The following is an 18,476-nucleotide window of genomic DNA, read 5'->3' on the forward strand; positions in this document are numbered from 1 at the left end:
AATTATGCAATACAAAAGCACTTATAACATCAATTTAGATCTTAACACTACATTATGACATTTTATTATGTATCTTCCATTATGTCCTTTAACACTCTAAATGAGTTTTTGTATACAATTTCTAAACGATGAATGAGTGTGGTTAAAGACTTCTTGAACATTAGTTAGGGGCTCATGTTCAAATTAAGACTCATGGTAACATCAAATATCCTCCTCTTTCAAGATATCCTTTATTGACTAAATAACATCTACCTATCAAAAAAGAAAAAAAATATTTAACTAATAAAACAAATAAAACAAAATTGAAATTTAAATGATTGTCATCCACTCGTTAAACCAAATATAATTTTTTTTAAAGTTTGTTACATCCCATCCCTTCCATTTCGTTGAGCCAAATAAACACTAAATGTTTATGAAGTTATTTAATGTGGAGTGTAAGTATGAGTAGTTAATTTCACATTTGAATAAGTAGAATGTGGATATGAAAGATATGTGATACCTTAAAATTTTAGATGGGGATACAACATCTCACTCTCCTATGATCCTAGAGTATTGACTTTGTTGTTGCTCCTGCCTCCACACATCTCTCTAATAGTGATATCAAAGTCAAGTTTGACTTGGTGGGAGAGCGGGAGTAAGATCTCGTGTTGGATCTTGTCATATGATGTGGGAGACTCACAATTGTGAAAAAGATTGTTAGGTGCAAGTGTCAGTTGTTAAGTTTCACGTTGCCTATGAGTATGTATAATATTTGATTTATAAGAAAGGAGATTCATATATCTGATGCCTTAAGGTTTTGAGGTAGGAATGTGGTGTTTCCATCTCTTGTGATCCTGGAGCATTGACTCTATTGTTGCTCCGACCTCCCCCTGTCTCCCCGGTAGTGGTATCAAAGGTAGGTTCGGCTTGGTGGGGGAGGGGAGTTGGATCATGTTAGACCATACTATAGGATGTGAGATACTCACTTGTGAAAATATTGTTTAGTGCAAGTGTGAGTGGTTAAGTCTCATACCGCATTTGAATAGCTAGAATGTTGAATTTATAAGAGGAGAGGAGAATCATATATTTAACGTCTTAAGATTTTTGTGGAGATATGACGTGTCTACTTATGATTTTAGAACATTTTTCTATTTATGCTCTCGCCTTCCTTTATTTTCCCAACAAAATATTCATTATTAAAAATTCGACATAATAAAAATCACACAATATTTTTAAAACAAATATGTCTAAAAGATAAGTTTAATGAAAAATGATTTAAAATAATTTCAAGATTTAATAATTTTATAAAAATTTAATATAAAAAATTCATAGCAAAGGAACAAAGTATTTAAAATAATTTATAATTAGAAACTATTTAAATTAAACTTTTATTTAAATATTTAAAATATTTTATTTAAATATTCTAATAAAAATATATAATTTCACCCAATGAGTGGGGGTCTAAATGTTGCAAAAATTCAAAATATATAATACCATTTAATTTTTTTTTTAAAAAATAAGTTTTTTTTAAATAAAATATGCCTTTTGAACCAATTACCTAACCATATACACACCGTTAATTATTTAGTTGGATTAGTTCGAGTTTCAAATGAAAAAAAAAAAAAAAAACCTTGTTTGATTCAACCCAATTGTTAAAATTGGAATGAATCTTAATAGAACTGGCCAAAAGTGAGTCAGTACTACAACACTCCTATCCTTTTCCTATCATACAATTTGTTTTTCATGAGCAAATAATTGCTTAGTTGACTCCAAAAGTCGTGACTTTTGTTACAAGTTGTGTTGCACTTGCCAACTTGAACATACGACAATGGATCATTAATGTGGTGATAAACCTTACTTTTTTTAGTATAATGTAGTGTGAAACTTCTGTGTAAACTTTGATTTTATATTTACGTGATAACTCCCATCAAATAATTTGGCAAACCTATGAATATTGAATGTGCAAATACCTCATAAATGCATTCACCCAAAAAACTTACCTCATAAATACTTTCTACAAAATATGTAAAAAAAATGTTTTAACTTTAGCACAAACGGTTCAAAATTGAATTGGGTTTGTTTGAGTTTTACAAGAAAAATATAAACTATTGGTGTGGCGAAAATAATTTTCCACCCTTAATGCCTCACGATCAAATGGCATTAACTTATGGGAAGTTTTAAAATTTGACAAGCAATTGGTTGAAAACATAAAATATAATTGATAAAAAATACTCAAATTATTAGAGATGTTTATGGTTGCTTATGGTTGCTAATCGACCCACAATATTGTCGATATAAATCGAATCAATTTATAAATTATTCAAATTTATTTATTTGTGAATATATTCGACCCAACCCATAATAATTTATATAATTTTAATTTTAATTTAGATATCGATTTTGATTTTTTCAATCCGTTGATTTGTTGATCCAACTCTTTGATGTGATATTGACAATTTATTATAATTATTTTAAATAAAATATAAATTAATATATCTCTACAAATTACAATTTTTCAATTTTTTTTCTTACTATCATCAATACTACTACTAGACGAAAAGGTTTACCTAAAATTAAGATTAAGTGTTATTTTTTTTTTTTTTGAATTTAATTGAAATATATTGACAGTGATTCGTAACCATTAAATTTTTATAGGTGTTTGATTTTTTTTTAATCACATATAAAATAATACTTATGAGTGGTTGTGATGCATTGACCGTGTAAAATATTTTACACTAACCGTGCATAACAATTATACTCTTATTTTTTTATATTATTTTTAACTTACATATTTTATATTTTATGAAAATAATGTGTTTTGTAAATTTTTCTGCTATTATTAAGTGTTATGGTATATAAATTTTATTAGACATTATATGATATGTTTCATCCATTTTGAATGTTGAAAATGTAGTTACTTGTATTGAATTGTGTTACAATATTTTTATAATGAAAAAAAGTGTCAAAAAGAATATTTTTTATTTGAAACACAACCCACAAAGTCAATCCAAAAATTACCTAGTTAGTTTTGTTCGATTTTAACAGTAAAATTGCGAGCTCGACGATAAATTCAACCCATTAAAATCTGAACGGGTTAGGTTACAAGTTAGGTCAAATCCGGTCTAATTCAACTTGTATACACATATACGAATTATCACATAATTATAAAGTTACTTGAAAAATAAAATAACAGAAAGAATACTGAAATAAAAAAATGAGAAATAATCATAAAATAAAAATAAAATGAGTTGTCTCTCATACAATTACAATCCCTATTTAGCATCCTAAACTCTTTGAAACAATAATGTCTTTCTTCTTGGGAGAGAGGGGTAGTTCAACTGGCTTGAAGCAGTTGGATTAAGGGTTAAAAAGAGTTGGAGGTTGATGATTCAAGATTTGACAAACATGCAAATATTTTACTAACGATTTGTCATTGGAAAAATAATGCCTTTCTTCTTTGATAGAAGAATTTCATTTTTATTTGAGCAGGAGATAACTTTCACTTGTACCATGTTTTTTATTTTTTAAAAAATATCCCTCTTTTTGTGTTTGTCTTTTTCCAAGGTGTTTTTAGAGTTAACACCTGAACTTCTTTTATTGAGGGATATGGTGATTCGTGTTGGTCATGGAATGACATAACCTCTCCAATATTGTTAATGCTTCACTTTCTAAAATGTTCTCCATTTCCTTTGGCAATTTCCCGTGGCACACTTAAGACTCTTTCAAGGGAAATTCTGGAATCTAACTTTTAAATGTATTCCTAACGATATAGTTGATCATGTCAAATCAATAACAAACTTCTTTTTCGATTTGAAAGACGGTACACTAACTCCGAAAGTGTGTGGCATCTCTAACACAATAAAGTATGAATTTGCCAACATCGACCAACACATCTGCTACAATTCCATAAGAATGCTTGATAAAATTATCAACAAACTTGAGTGTCTTCATTGTATTACTTACTGTTTAAATATCCAGTTTCTTGTTAATAGATAACAAAATCAAACTTACACTAGCACCAAGATCAATAGGATATTTGTTGAACCTTCTACGCCGAATGGTATAATGGGTCATGATACTTTCAAGACCTTTGCACTTTATGAGTATCTTTGTTTGTAATATGGGACTGTACTTTTCAAATAATTTGATTGGGTTCATCACCCATGGTATATTTTTTAGAGATGAAATATGTATCAGTATATTGGTAAAGGGGCTTAAAGAGGCGACATGGACACCTCTAATCTCCTGTTTATCTGGTCAACCTCCCTTTATCGAATGTATCTCCCTTTTGTTAAATATCAATCCCTTGTCTAGGATAAGTCTCCTAACATAGAAATAAGTGATGTGTCCTCATCTTGTAACGACACAAAAGAAATCGTGAAAGAGGCAGACCATGCTTCCCTGAATATCAGGGGGTAAACTTTCCATTCCCTGAATGATTTCTATTTCTATGAAGCCTAAGATTCAGGCCCATTATACATAAGGAAGAGTGGCGGGGGCCACATGGGATGGGGGTGGGCGCCCCTTATCATGGGGTGGGCGTCCCAGGCCTTTCATCTTATTGTTTCAAGTTGTTTGTTTGTCCGTAGTCTTACTTTAGCAATAAATAAATGGCATAATAATAGTGAAACTAAAACAGCATATATATATATATATATATATATATATATATATATATATATATATATATATATATATATATATATATATATATATATATATATATTCATGTAGTACTTCATAATCAATAGTAGTTAATAGTTAGTAATAGTGTTGGTAGAAAAATTAGTAGCATCACATGACGGTTACCATTTAATAGCAGGTTAGTAATATATAGCTATTTTGGTAGTTTCAGCAGCAGAAGAATCATGTTAAGTAGCAGCAAAATAATGGAGCATTATGATTCATAACTAGAACATAATTTAGTAGTATTATAGATTTAATATCAGGGAATTAAATAAATAGAAACAGTGTGAATTAAGTGATACATTGCAGTTTATCAGGAAACACATGAAAATGGTTAAGTAGCAGGTTTTTAGCAGATAGTGAGATGTCAATAGCAGAGCTGGAATTTTGATAACTAAATGATTTTTGGATTCAAGGAATTAAATATAGCAGTCTAATAAAATTAATAGAAGCCATAAAATAATTGGTAGTGATAGCAGTGAACGAAAGAATACCGAACTAGCCGGATTGGCGAATTAAGCGGAAAATTAGTTGTCCGAAATTAGTTGAAAATGAAGTAGTGAAAAACACTTAGAAAGGGGGATTGAATAAGGGTTTATTTTATTTTTGGCACATAAAAAATATAAACACAATTATTTTTATCCTGGTTCGTTTGAACTCAAACTACCTCCAGTCCACCCTCACAAGTGATTTACCTTCACTGAGGATTTAATCCACTAATAAAAAATTATTACAATGGTTCTCCACTTAGATCAACCTCTAAGTCTTCTTGAGTCTACAGATCATAACTTGATCACTCAAAGAATTTTGGTTTACAAAGATATAATCAAATACAAGAGATTAAAGTTGTTTCGAATAAAGCTGTAATCACCAAGTGATTTTTCTCTTAAGCTTAAGTTCTATAACTCACTAAGTATACAAAAGTATGTGAGCTTGAAGATGAAGATTGGTTGCTTTGTTCAAGAGCTTTAGCGTGAAAGAGGATAAGATTTTGTGTGTTGTGAATTGTAACGTAAGCTCTAGCCTTTTTCTTGGACATACTTGTTCCTTTTATAGGCGTGAGAATGTGACTGTTGAACAGATATGCATTTAATGCTTTGCGTAAATAGTACAATGCTGCATTTAATGTTTCATGCTTTTGTCAACTGCCTCGAGCCTTGTATTAACTGCTACTCCTGACTTTGCCTTTTGTAGCCATACTTCCAACGTTCCTTTTGTCAGACACACAGACTAGCCTTTCTAGCTTTTCATCATTTGCTTCTGTTTTGGAATCAGACTTTGTGATTTGCTTTGTTTATCAGAGTTTCCAGCATTTGGTGCAGATCAGAACTTCAGTGCTTCAGACTTTGGAAGTTCTTTTGAGCGTGATACCTTTCAGAGTTTGCTTCTCATAGTCATGTTCTGACAACTTTAAGACCATCTTCTGATGTCTTCAAGGTCATGTTCTGATGTGGCCATCCAGAACATCTGGGTCAGAGCATCTGAAGGATGAAATGTTGCATACTCTTTTATACTTTTCCTGAAATGTAAAATGCAATCTATTAGAGTACCACATTGTCTTATACAAAATTCATATATAATGTTATCATCAAAACTAGAAAATATGATTAGAACATTTCATGTTCTAACAGAAAATTGTTGGAGTAAGTCGTGTATACTAATATGTATTTTTGGTTGAATTGTTTTGTTATAATTATGTCTAATAAGTTGATTTGCAGGTGCGGTTGAATTGTCCCGATTTATGGACCTGTCTGAGTTGTAGGTCAGATGACCAATGATGATTTAAGTTGATGCAGTTGATGCATGTCTAAGTTGTTGTTTTGTTGTTGTTGTTGTATGTTGATGTTGTTGCCGCATTGTCGTGTATTTGTTCTCGAACTTGAAGTCGCATGGCATACACTGCATGATTAAGTTGGCCTTGATGGCATTGATTAAGTTGGCCTTGTTGGCACCATGTTGAAGGCTTATGCCTTGTTGAAATGCCTCGATAACATGACATATGTTTAAGTTGGGAGTTCTACTCCAATGGATCCACATGCATTGCATAGTTTAGTCGCATATTGAGTCGCGTGTTAAAGTTGTTGTTATTATTCGTGGTTATTGTTATGAGCTGTCGTTGTTGTTGTTATAAGTTGCTGTGATTATTAAGTTGTGTTGATTAAGTTGTTACGTTGAATTACCAAGTGACTCGTGGTTGTTACTAAGTGGTTTGTTGGTTGTTGTATAGTTAATGTTTTGAAGTGGTGAAATTTGTATGATTCTGATCTAATATATTTTTTTATCATACGCCTGTTTATATTGATTTGATATCTCACCCTTTCTTTTGTTTCGCCGTTACCTTTATACTGGTGACGTGCAGGTGATACGCAGTGATGAAGATTTAGTAGCTTCATCGAGTCCAAGTTGGTGTGTCGCTCTGATACATAACACTCGGGGAGGGATGAATGATTGTCTTTTTTGTTTCTAATTGTTGTTATTATAGTTGTTGCACTTTAGTTGAATAAAAAGTGACATGTTGTTTAAGTTGAATAATTATGAATTCCGCTGCGTATTAAATAAAAGTTAGTTTGTTCTAAAAAGCTGATGAAAGTTGTTTTGTGATCCTCCGCGATTAAAGTGTTGCGTATCTGATTATGTGATATTTATATGAAGTAAATTTGATCTAGATTTTAACCTCACAATAATCTTAAAGTCTCTGATAATCCTGAATCACTAAGGATTATCAAGCATTTATACTTTTAGCAACACAATTGGCACCCACTGTTAGGCCTAGTAAAACTAACTTGGGCCACAGCTGTAGTACTTAAAAAAATTATTGCCTTCACGTTCATCGTCTATGTCCATCATGGTGAACAAAAAGACAACAACTCCAGCTAGAGAGGAATCTAACAACGAAGAAAACTTCATAGTATAGATGTGCACCATTATCTTCGTCGCAAAAACCAACCCTTGGAGGATAGTTTCCTCCATATCATGCACCTCGAACAAGGGTTAGACATGGTGGACAAATTGGAGGTATTGGATCCCCAATCTCTATCGGATGATATATAGGAGGCATCCATCCCAAAAAACTTCAAGCTACCATCACTAGCTAAGTTTGATGAACATAACAACCCGTATGAACATGTAGCCTCCATCAACACACATATGACAATCATTAGGGAACCTAATTCCTTGCAGTGTAAGCTCCTTCCTGGAACCTTTAAAGATGCAGCTCTAATGTGGTTTATGGTCCTCCCCTGACTCATTGTTACCAACTACCGAGACCTGGTGAAGAATTTAGTCATCCAAGTCATCGCAAACAGACATAGGAAGTTGACTGCCACTAGTATATTAAACATTCACCAAGGTCCCTCAAAATTGCCGAGGGAGTATCTTGCCCCCTTAAACAAATAAACAATCAAGTTAATCCGTCAAAACCAGAAAATTTTCTTATAGCATTACAAAATGGACTTAGGGTAGGACACTTAAGCAAATCCCTCACTTAGAGGCCGACACCGTTGTTGGCTGAAGTAGTAACATGAGCATAATGTTACATCAAAGGCGAGGAGAGCAATGCTGAAAAGAAGGTCTAGAATGAAAAAGAACATAATCCCAATACATACAACCCACGAAGGAACCAATACACGTCCCTCGTTAGGGACAAGATAATATTCAAGCAAAGTGGAAAGCCTATGGAGAGCTTCACGCCTCACAACACTCGCCGAGAGCATATATGTAGGAAATTTATTCACATGCGTAACATCCCTCAACCGCCAGCCACAAAGGCGGGCATCATGGGGGCCCGAGCCTAACACTGGGTGTAAGTTCCATAAGGTTAACGAGCACAACATCGAGGATTGAATTTAGCTCAAGAAGGAGATAGAGCATCTGATCCAAGAGGGGACACTTTAAGGAGTACGTTAAGCATAATCACGATGGAGGATTGGGGGGATCTAGTCCCCAGGAGAAAAATGTGTAAGTTTAAGAGTGCGCCTAAGAGGGGGGGTGAATTAGGACTTTGAAAGTTTATCGGATTTTAGAATACTTGTTGTTCTTATTCTTTTTCTGGTTTGGTGCAAGAGTTTAGAAATGTGTTACTTTCTTTTCTGGTTATGATTTGGAAAGCGGTAAATGCGGAAAAGTAAAGAACACAATGATGTATACTGGTTCCCCTCACAATCCGAGAGTACTCCAGTCCCCTTTCAACACGAAAGAGATTTCACTATTGTTAGATATTTGTACAAGCCTAATCCCAAGACTTATCCTACAATCTTCTAACACCCAAACCACCAAGAACAATCCTCTTGGATTTATCAAGTTGAAATGAGAACAATCCTCTCACTTTCAACTTCTTGTTTCCAACAATCCTGAAAACAAGGAATACACTTCACACAATCTTAATTCCAACAATCCTGGAAAAATAAGATGTGATACAAACAAGAATTTTTGAATAAATAAATTTGTAGTATATAAATCCTATGAAGGACTTCTTCTCTTTCAAATATGAAACTCAAGAATAATATACTCTCTTAAGTGCTCAAGATACTTTATGAATATGATATGAAAAAAATATGAATCAAAAGTATCACTTGATGAAATTTCTATTTGGTAAAAAATATGCAAAGAGTTTTTATTTAATTGATTGAAAGAGGTGTTGAAAAAAATATAATTTTGAAGTCAATTTATAGAGTGCATACAACCATTCAAAATTCATGGCAATGGTTAGAATAAATTCTGTAAAAATTATACGTTGAATTTGAACAAATGCAAACAAAAGATTTTTATGAAAATAATTTTAAAACAATTATATTCAAAAAGAGACATTGCTTCAGAAATTTTGAAACGTTGTGAGCAACAATTTTAATTGTTTCAAAAAGCCAATCGTTGGCTTACAACGAATATAATATATTATTTTTTTAAAAAAATAAATAAATAAATAAAACTAAACCGTTATCAATTGATTAAGAGACACACCCAATCCATTGTCCCTTTTTAAAAAATCTTTCATTCTAACAGTAGAGTATCAACCATTCAATTGTTTTTAAGAAAAAGCTAGTAAATTGATTTAAGCATGCAATCTATTGTTTCACAATGCCAATATATTGGTTTAACATGCTTTGTCTTATATATACTTAAAATAATAAATTGTCTCATAAAATAATGTATTAACGAAATAAGAAATTATTTTTCAGCATATTTTTCAAAAAGTGAAACTAAGAAGAATATTTTATTAAGTTTTAATATGCATGATTAATTTATTTTGAGTGAAACTTAAAAAATATTTTACTAAGTTTTATTATGCATGATTAATTTATTTTGAGTGAAAACATATTTTACTAAGTTTTAATATGCATGATTAATTTATTTTAAGCACTAAGATTGTATATGAAAAGAATTTCATATACCTTGAAATTTTGATCAAATAAAGTCATGCATCTTTTCCCTTCTTCTTTGATATATGTACATGATCTTGAGAGATTTAAAGTTGTCTTCATCAAAACACACTATTGGAGAAGCTTGACTTCACAATCTCCCCCTTTTTGATGATGACAACCATTGAAAGTTGAAATGCTTGAATCTCTTAGAATAAATGAGAAGTTCTTATGTGAATGCTCCCCCTAACTTTGATAACTCCCCCTTTATCAAAGACCTCCCTTGATTGATAGAGAATTTGGTTCTTTGTGGCTGCAAAAGTTAGAGACAAGCATACACATACACACAAATATCTTCTCCCCCTTTGTCATTATCAAAAAGGATGGGAAAAAGATAAATTATTGAAAATAAAATATGAACACAATTAATTCTTTACCTATGAGTTTTACCTCATGAGTGACTTCATCAAACATTCATCTTTGGTGAATATTATTTTGAAGCTTTTTGTCACAAAGTTGACTTTTGCTTAGAAGATTTTGCTTTAGTCTTTCAACATAAAGTACATCTTCAATTGATATGAAAATTAGTGCTCCAACTTTGTCAATGCCAAGAATTCTTCCTTTAAGGTATTCTCCATATGTGAAATCACCCTTGGACTTTATAACTAGATTTGAAAGTTAGTTTAAGTCTTCAATCAAATGCTTAGAACCACCACTTGTCAAAAACACCATAGATTTTAAGTGGTCCTCAAGCAAACCTACAAAACAAATTAAGTTTGATTTGGTACCCAATGTGCTTTGGGTCCATCATAGTTAGTTCCTTTCTTAACCCACACATAATGACCACTTGCCACACTGAAATTTCTTATATAGCAAGCATTAGGTGTATGACCAACAATACCACAATAAAAACAAGTAGGAACAAAATTACTTTTATATCTAGGAACATATGGTTTCTTTTTAGGAAACCTTTTAGGATGATGATGAACCTTTTGTGCTTTATCCAATTTGTTGAATTGTTCACTTGCCTTCACAAAGATAGTTTTACTAGTACTTGGTTTGTTAGACTTTGCATATCCAAGACCACTTTTATCATTAGGGAATCTTTGTTGCCTAAGGACACCTTTCAACCCAATTTGTCCTTTTTCATACCTTTCAAGGACTCTCTTTAATTGAACAATTTGAAAAGAAAGTGATTCACATTTATTACATGTATATTTTTGTTCCATTTTATCAACATATTGTTTCTTTTCAAGATCAAAATCTTTCTGCATGGTATCCATTTTCTCTTCAAGAGTTTTGATATGTTTCTCTTGAGTTGATATGGTTTTATACAAGATTTTGCATTCATTCAATAATTCATTTATAGCACCTTGAACATTATTATCAAAAAGGGAAAATTCATTACTAACCCCATTGTCTTCATCATCAGAATGGTGTGTTGCTACCAATGAAAGATTCACATGTTCTTCATCTGAAGATGAACTTATTTCATTGTTATCCCATGCTACATATGCTTTCTTTGATTTTTTATCCTTATTTTTCTTGAAGTATTTGTTCTTCTTTTCAAGTTTAGGGCATTCACTTTTGACATGTCCTCTTTCTCCACATTCAAAGCATTTAATCTTCCTTGTTGGTGCTTCATCTTTAATGATCTCCTTTTTCCTTTCTTTTCTTAGAAATTTTTCAAACTTTTTGATAAACTCATTATCTTCTTCACTAGTGGATTCATCCTCTTGATTGCTATCATGATGCTTGACTCTTGTCTTCAAGGCAATATCTTTTGAATCTTTTATTTGAATTTCATGTGTTTCAAGTCTTCCGAGTTCTGTTTCATATTCTTGAAGTTTACCGAACAAGGTTGCAGAAGTCATCTTTGATAGATTCTTTTTCTCGGATATCGCCGTTACTTTCGGTTGCCATTCTCTTGTTAAAGATCTAAGCACCTTTAGATTTAGTTCTTCGGTAGTGAGGGTCTTACCAAGTGCCTTCAAGTGATTTGTCAAATGAACGAATCGTTTTTGCAATTCGAGAATAGTTTCTCTGGGCTTCATTCTAAACAGTTCGTATTCTTGACTTAAGGTATTCAATCTTGATCTTTTAACTTCGGTGGTACCTTCATGAGTTTCTACAAGAGTATCCCATATTTCCTTTGCTGTTGTACATGCCGATACTCGGAAAAATTCATCCATACTAAGAGCACCTTGAAGAAGATTGATAGCCTTTTTGTCAGCAAGAACCTTCTTTCTATCATCATCATTCCATGAAACTTTAAGCTTTGTTGATTCAACACCATCGACAACAGTTGTAGGAACAAAGGGACCATTTTGGACTGCTTCCCATACTTCTTCTCCTTGTGCTTCTAAGTGAGCCTTCATTCGGATTTTCCAAAAGTCAAAGTATTCACCACAAAATAATGGAGGCTTGTTGTTACTACCACCATCTCTAAAAACTGGATTTTGATTTGCGGAAGCCATTCTGGATCTTTAGGAACAGGTTACCTATAACCTGCTCTGATGCCAATTGTAAGTTTAAGAGTGCGCCTAAGAGGGGGGTGAATTAGGACTTTGAAAGTTTATCGGATTTTAGAATACTTGTTGTTCTTATTCTTTTTCTGGTTTGGTGCAAGAGTTTAGAAATGTGTTACTTTCTTTTCTGGTTATGATTTGGAAAGCGGTAAATGCGGAAAAGTAAAGAACACAATGATGTATACTGGTTCCCCTCACAATCCGAGAGTACTCCAGTCCCCTTTCAACACGAAAGAGATTTCACTATTGTTAGATATTTGTACAAGCCTAATCCCAAGACTTGTCCTACAATCTTCTAACACCCAAACCACCAAGAACAATCCTCTTGGATTTATCAAGTTGAAATGAGAACAATCCTCTCACTTTCAACTTCTTGTTTCCAACAATCCTGAAAACAAGGAATACACTTCACACAATCTTAATTCCAACAATCCTGGAAAAATAAGATGTGATACAAACAAGAATTTTTGAAAAAATAAATTTGTAGTATATAAATCCTATGAAGGACTTCTTCTCTTTCAAATATGAAACTCAAGAATAATATACTCTCTTAAGTGCTCAAGATACTTTATGAATATGATATGAAAAAAATATGAATCAAAAGTATCACTTGATGAAATTTCTATTTGGTAAAAAATATGCAAAGAGTTTTTATTTAATTGATTGAAAGAGGTGTTGAAAAAATATAATTTTGAAGTCAATTTATAGAGTGCATACAACCATTCAAAATTCATGGCAATGGTTAGAATAAATTCTGTAAAAATTATACGTTGAATTTGAACAAATGCAAACAAAAGATTTTTATGAAAATAATTTTAAAACAATTATATTCAAAAAGAGACATTGCTTCAGAAATTTTGAAACGTTGTGAGCAACAATTTTAATTGTTTCAAAAAGCCAATCGTTGGCTTACAACGAATATAATATATTATTTTTTTAAAAAAATAAATAAATAAATAAAACTAAACCGTTATCAATTGATTAAGAGACACACCCAATCCATTGTCCCTTTTTAAAAAATCTTTCATTCTAACAGTAGAGTATCAACCATTCAATTGTTTTTAAGAAAAAGCTAGTAAATTGATTTAAGCATGCAATCTATTGTTTCACAATGCCAATATATTGGTTTAACATGCTTTGTCTTATATATACTTAAAATAATAAATTGTCTCATAAAATAATGTATTAACGAAATAAGAAATTATTTTTCAGCATATTTTTCAAAAAGTGAAACTAAGAAGAATATTTTATTAAGTTTTAATATGCATGATTAATTTATTTTGAGTGAAACTTAAAAAATATTTTACTAAGTTTTATTATGCATGATTAATTTATTTTGAGTGAAAACATATTTTACTAAGTTTTAATATGCATGATTAATTTATTTTAAGCACTAAGATTGTATATGAAAAGAATTTCATATACCTTGAAATTTTGATCAAATAAAGTCATGCATCTTTTCCCTTCTTCTTTGATATATGTACATGATCTTGAGAGATTTAAAGTTGTCTTCATCAAAACACACTATTGGAGAAGCTTGACTTCACAAAATGTCCCCAGGAGCCCTATATCTAGTAAAGGAAATGAGCTAAATAAGGAGGACGGTGATATTAGTATCTACTACATGCTAACCACTATCACATGAGGATTCGCTAGAAACGGAGATACTAGTTCCAATCATAAGAGATATGCCCCCAAAATCCTAACCATTGATGGTTGGCCCATTGAATCTAAGGCAGGTAAATCACAAACTCCAAAATCCAAGATTACCTTCTCCGATAAGAATTGTGCCAACATTCACATGTGCGATGATGACCCCATGGTTATCTCTATTCGATGAAATGATTGGGAAATCAAAAGTGTCCTAAATAGTTAAGGGATTTTTGTAGACATCCTCTACTAGGAAAGGAATTGAAAGGCTCTACCTTGATTTGGATTGCCTCAAACCCTTCCAAGGATTGTTGGTTGGGTTTTTGGGAGAGCCAATACAGGCGAACATTCATATAACGTTGAAGACCATCTTTGGGGAAGAAGAAAATGTCAAATAAGTCAATGTAAGATACCTAGTCAATTGTATGCCCTAATCATATAATATGATCATAAGGAGGTATGTTTTTAACCAGTTAAAAACTTCTATATCTACCTTGTATTTATGTATGAAGTACTCTCTCCTACATGGGTGAGTGGGTGTTATTCCAGGGGACCCGGAGATTGCCATAAAGAGTTATGTAGAAATCTTGAAGTTGAAGATGGTCAGAATAGTTGGTGTGAACACCGTGGGCACGAAGTCGGAGGTAAATCCACCAGAAAAAGCTCCTGTAAAGGGAGGCTTGACCATTCCAGAAGAGGGAAATACGAAGTCCGTGAAAGAGGATCTTCTGTTAAGAGATGATTATTAGGGTGATGAGCCTCATTTAGCTAAGATTTTTTATGCTTTATTTTGTTTGGGCGATTGATATTCACGACCTATTTTTGTAAGGATAACGATGTTTGTGTGGGGTACTCTTTTCCTGTGATATTAAAGTAACACACAGTTTTTAATAAGGCTCTCATTTTATTTATACTTTGGACTATTGCTGATTTACCTGCAAGATGTCAAGGATCAAAGGAATATTGTTGAAATATCCTTTAAAGCATTTGAACATGTTGGATCCTCATGAAGGAATCTTTTTCACCCTCGAAGTGATTACATATTTGATCCTCATGAAGGACTCCTCGCCACCCCTCGAGGCATTTACATGTTAGATCCTCATGAAGAAATCCTTGTTGCCCTTCGAGGCGATTACATGTTGGAATTTCATGAAGGACTCCTTATCTCCTCTTGAGGCGATTATATGTTGGATCCTTATGAAGGAATCATTTTCAGCCCTCGAGGCAATTACATAAATGAATCCTTGTCGCCTCTCGATGCGATTACATGTTAGATCCTCGTGAAGGAATCCCTTTCACCCATTGAGGAAATTACATAATGGGTCCTCGTGAAAGACTCTTTGTCACCCCTCAAGGTGATTATATGCTAGATCCTCATGAAGGACCCCTCCCCCCTCGAGAGGATTATATGTTGGATCCTTATGAACTACTCATTGTCATCCCTCAAGGAGATTATATGCCGTATTCTCTGAAGGACTTATTGTCTCCCTTAGAGGCCATTACATGTTGGATCCTCATGAAGGACTCTTTGTCACCCCCGAAGGAAATTACACATTGAATCATCATGAAGTAATCATTGTCTCCCCTTAAGGCAATAACATACATTGAATACTTATGGATGAGTCTTTGCATCACCTTACGACGACCACAAACATTGGATTCCCTTGAAGGGAACATTCGAACACCCTTAGAACAATAGGAATCTCCAGGAAAATGACCTTCATCCCTAGAAATAAAATTTTAAAGCTATAGTACAAAAGTATTCCACAAAGATAACTTAAGAACATATTGTTGATTAATGAACCAAGAGGGCAAGGGGTTACAAAAGTGTCAAAAGGAGATAGAGTCAAACCCCTATATATCACCAATATAAATGCACAAGTTGGCAAGCCCTGATATCATTGGTCCTCTAATGCATCCTCGAATCAAAGGGCATCGTCTGACTAGGAATCATTCATGGCGACTTCCCTAATTGGCGGGAACTGCTTATTGTCCAACACCTAGCCTCCTATACCTTAAGAAAAATTTATCTGGCTTAAATCCAACCCTAAACAGAGAAAGACTATTTATTTCTTCGCCCGCTCAAAGTATAGGTCATAAATCTCAACCAAGTCATCCTTAAGGACAAACATTTCCTTCTCAAGTCTCTTGAGAGACTTGAGTGCCTCATCCAAAGAGCCATTTAGTTTTACGATGGGAGTTGTATGAGTTCACACCTGTACCGCCACTATCTTGAGTAGAGCCTTCAAGTCCTTCTTCTCCATCACTAAAGTCCTTATTGTTTCTTGGAATTAAGTAAGGAACCATTTGACCATTGCATGCTTGAACCTCTGGTCATCAACAATTTTATCATTTTTTCTGACTGGACCCATTCGATCAAGATAATCCTTAGAACTTGCTTTTCGGCCACATTGGAAAGCTCCAGGGATGATCTATTATAGTGCTTTTGGTAGTTAGAGGGGAAATCTTCTAACATAAACATCAAACCTATAGTGGACTTTGAATTTAACCAATTCATAGGACATTTTTCCAACAAACAAAATACTACTTCCTATTTGTAAACACCTTAGAAAGTACGCACACTTTTTTTACAAACTATGTCACTAACAATTGGTGAATAATTTACAACAGATAGATGAATTGAGTACATACAATTTTGTATGCTTTTCAATATCTTAAAAATTCAATCTTCTATTTCAATGAAAAACTCAAGAATATATAAACATTAAGTGTTCAATGGTTTATGAAACTTTTTCTTAAATGAATGAAATTTATGAAGAAAAGTTTCTACGACATTGTGTATGAACACTAAGAATTGTTTTAAAATTATGATTGAAAGAGGTTATTTAAAATCTGAAAAATCTTTCTTTAATTACATCATAAAATGCCTTTTGAATGAGTAACAATTCTTGAAAAACGATCATGATATTTTGGAATGCTTTGGAAAAGGTATCACAATTATATGCAATGAAGAGGTATGTAACGTTCCAAAATTTTCAAAATGTTTCAGGATGTCAATCGATTGGCCTAGGGATCACTACGCCAAACAAGGAAAAAGACAGCGCTTTTTTTGGCTTTAGGCAGCGCTTTAAAGTGCTATCTATTCCCCCGCTGCCGTAGGTAAAGGCAACACTTTTTTTCACCTTGAAAGCGCTGCTACAGGCACCCTTTAGCCAGCACTTTTACCTATAAAGCGCTGTTAAAGGCCCCCTTTAGACAACACTTTTATATTAAAAGCGCTGCTAACAGCCCACTTTAGACAGCGCTTTTCTGAAACATTTTTTTAAGAAAAAGCCTCTTAAAAGCGCTGCTAATGGCCACCTTTAGGCAGCGCTTTTCCCACAAGCGCTTCTAAAGGCACAATTTAGCCAGCACTTTTTTCTTAAAAGCGCTGTTAAAGGCCCCATTTAGGCAGCGCTTTTCTGAACAAAATTTTTAAAGAGCTTTTAGGCAGCGCTTCTCTTTTAAAGCGCTGTCTAATGTCCACGAAATTTTTAGATGCATCTATTTAAAAAAGGCTTGCCCAAGGTTTTCACCGCATTTTGCACCTGTACATATACCATTACAAATTTCACATATAAACAACAACAAGAAACTCTATTTTTCAGAGCTAAGATGCTAAGAATATATATATATATATATATATATATATATATATATATATATATATATATATATATATATATATATATATATATATATATATATATATATATATACGAATAAACTTTGTATTTTTTATATGCTAAGATGCTAAGAATATATTAATAAACAACAACAAAATTACATCCAATTCAATGAAAACAATTGCATCATCCAAAACATTGTTATTTTTTACATAAGTCAAAAGGATGCTAAATATCTACTTTTTCTTCTTGCCAGCAACTATAACCTTTTTACCCTTCAATATCCTGCAATTGCATGAAACCATTACAATCACAAAACAGAATAACAGAAAACCAAAAACAAAATAATATAAAGGTGAAAAACATTCTACATTAGTGTACATAAAACCATTCTACATCTGCCACGAATGTATTTCAAACGACCTACATATCACTAAATAATCTATGTAGATAAATCAAATATTGCAACATGCACTTGGCTATACTCAAAATTCTCATCAATTATAGTAAGATTTCAATATACCTATAAAACTTTCAACTCAATCATGAATTGACACCATTCCTCCTTAAGTTCATCCAACTTAGATCATGAGTAAGTAGCACACTTGAAGTCATCAAAGTACTACAAAATAATATAACATGGTATGTTTAAG

General features: G+C 32.7%; 1 long non-coding RNA gene across 1 annotated transcript; it reads right to left on the reverse strand.

Annotated features, from left to right (window-relative positions):
• Window positions 1-8,806: 8,806 nt before the first annotated feature.
• LOC131635361 (uncharacterized) lies at window positions 8,807-11,395 on the reverse strand. The gene is made up of 2 exons (XR_009293804.1): window positions 10,053-11,395; window positions 8,807-9,014 (listed from the first exon to the last, which is right to left on the reverse strand). It is a non-coding gene; the product is annotated as an uncharacterized LOC131635361 (long non-coding RNA).
• Window positions 11,396-18,476: the final 7,081 nt, after the last annotated feature.

This window comes from Vicia villosa, unplaced genomic scaffold, assembly GCF_029867415.1.
Source record: "Vicia villosa cultivar HV-30 ecotype Madison, WI unplaced genomic scaffold, Vvil1.0 ctg.001470F_1_1_1, whole genome shotgun sequence".
Classification (NCBI taxonomy): Eukaryota; Viridiplantae; Streptophyta; class Magnoliopsida; order Fabales; family Fabaceae; genus Vicia; species Vicia villosa.